This window comes from Phacochoerus africanus, chromosome 9 (assembly GCF_016906955.1).
Source record: "Phacochoerus africanus isolate WHEZ1 chromosome 9, ROS_Pafr_v1, whole genome shotgun sequence".
NCBI classification, from domain to species: Eukaryota; Metazoa; Chordata; class Mammalia; order Artiodactyla; family Suidae; genus Phacochoerus; species Phacochoerus africanus.
The window spans coordinates 112204252-112206864 of record NC_062552.1 but is presented as its reverse complement, the minus strand read 5'-3'; positions in this window follow the sequence as shown (position 1 = coordinate 112206864).

Below are 2613 nucleotides of genomic sequence, written 5' to 3'. Positions count from 1 at the left end.
ATGCAGCAGCCACAAAAGGGACACAGAACAATAATTAATTTTCCAACAAAAGAAGAAACTGCAACTCTGTGATGGCAAGCTTTAAAAGTCATATGATTGCTAGGTCCCTGGTAAAGGTTAAAGAAGAAATTAGGATCCCTAATTCTATCTGCTTTCCACTGTCACATATTCATTTGGCAGTTAATGAGAATCTGTACCTCTGCTAATCAATTATACACAGGTAAATAAGCTGAGGCAGCAATAGACCAGTTGGGAAGACAGACCTGAGAAAGATATATAAAAACATAAACACATATTGCAATAGATGCATAAACCAGGTGTTGGTGGAGTCAGGGAAAGCTTTGCTGAGAGAGGGATATTCCAGGAATTATTGAAGAACTCCAGGAATATGAGGATAAACTTTGATTCTTCCTTCCTCATTCACACATCCAATCGATCAACAAATCTTTTTGTTGTTGTTGTTGTTGTTGTTATTTCTTGGGCCGCTCCGGCGGCATATGGAGGTTCCCAGGCTAGGGGTTGAATCAGAGCTGTAGCCACCTGCCTACGCCAGAGCCACAGCAACGCGGGATCCGAGCCGCGTCTGCAACCTACACCACAGCTCACGGCGACGCCGGATCGTTAACCCACTGAGCAAGGGCAGGGACCGAACCCGCAACCTCATGGTTCCTAGTCGGATTCGTTAACCACTGCGCCACGACGGGAACTCCTTTTTTTTTGTTGTTGTTGTTTTGTTGTTGTTGTTGTTGTTGCTATTCGATCAACAAATCTTAACAAAGCTTTCCCCAAATATACATGGAATCCAAGTATTTCTCTCCCCTTTACTCTAGTCCAGAGCATCACAGATGCTGCCTACTCTCTCACATCTACACTTGTCATCCAACATGAATGGTTCTTAACAACAGGTGTAGTGACAACAAAGCGAAGCAGCTCACTTCACCCCCCTGGCAATCCGGCAGTGGTTTTCCATCATTCTTAGGATATGGTTCTACCTCTCATTATGCCTTCAGGGCCCTACTCAATCTTCCTCTACTGCCTTTACATCATTTTGCTGTACCATGTTCCGTCTAGCTTCTCCTTCGACCAAATTATTTTCCCTCTATTTTTCAACATACCGAGACTGAATGTAGTGGTTAATTTTTTTTTTTTTTTTTTGGTCTTTTTGCCCCGTGGCATATGGAGGTTCCCAGGTTAGGGATCGAATCGGAGCTGGAGCTGTAGCCGCCGGCCTACGCCAGAGCCACAGCCACGCAGGATCCGAGAGGCGTCTGCAACCTACATCAGAGCTCAGGGCAATGCCAGATCCTTAACCCACTGAGCAAGGCCAGGGATCGAACCCGCAACCTCATGGTTCCTAGTTGGATTAATTAACCACTGAGCCACGACGGGAACTCCAGTAGTGGTTAATTTTTTGTGTCAACTCGACTGTGGCATGGAGCCTAGATATTTGGTCAAATATTATTCTGGATGTTCCTGTTTGGATATTTTTTTTTCCATTGAGATTAACATTTAAATCATATTAGTAATTGAGTGAGTAAAGGAGATTACCTTTCATGATGTGGGTGGGCCTTGACTAATCAGCTGAAGGCCTTAGCGAGAACAAAGTCTGATCTCCCCTGAGCAAGAGAAATTCTGCCATCAGGCTGACTTCAGACTTGAGCTGCAACATTAACTCTTCCCTGGGTATGTAGCCTGCTGGCATGCACTGCAGAGTTTGGATTCACCAAGCCTCCACTATCACATGGAATTGTTTAAACAATTCCTTAAATTCCCTCCCTCTGTGTGTGTGTGTGTGCGTGTGCGTGTGTGTGTGCGTGTGTGTGTGTGTGTGTGTGTGTGTGTTTATGTATATCTGGTTAATCTGGTTCTGTTTCTCCAGGGAACTCTGAGGAATACACACCCCAACACCTTCACATGTGTTTCTCTGACCCTGGGAAATTCCTTATCTTTCAGGTTTCAGCTTAGACATCCTTTATCCAGAAATGTTTTCCCTGACCTTCTGAATTCAATGAGATCTCCATTTTTAAAAAATTCACTTTTATAACATCCTTTCCTTTTCTTTCATAATATATGTGACAGTTCAAAGTCATATTTGTGTAATTATTTGTTTAATAGATATAGCTGACATTAGCACAGTATTTCTCAACCTGGTTTTTATCAACACCCTCTAAGGAGCCTTTGTGGACATTTTTTTTGCCTAATCACCTGCCACCACAAGTATGCTATCTATCTCTTTATGTACTCTATGTATATCTCTACTGTGTACATAAAAAGAGTGAGGTTTTTTTTTTTTTTTTTGCCTCAAGAACTAAATTTCAACCCATAGGGGGTGATATTTGCCCTGTAGAGAATGCATGCATGACAGGATAGCCTCTATGGCAGTCAGGGCACTGCTTCTTCCATTCCCCTCTGCACCCGCAATGGCAGGTATGATGCTACAACATAGTAAATGCTCAATAAACTTGTGTTGGATGAACTGAATAAATTAATCGGCTGTGTGGGAAGAGCATTCTGGGGAGAGCACGACTAGGTGCTGTTTCTGGATTCCCACTTGTGACCTCAGACAAAGCTCCTAAGCCTCACATCTTCGTTTTGAAGGAGGGACTAAAAACA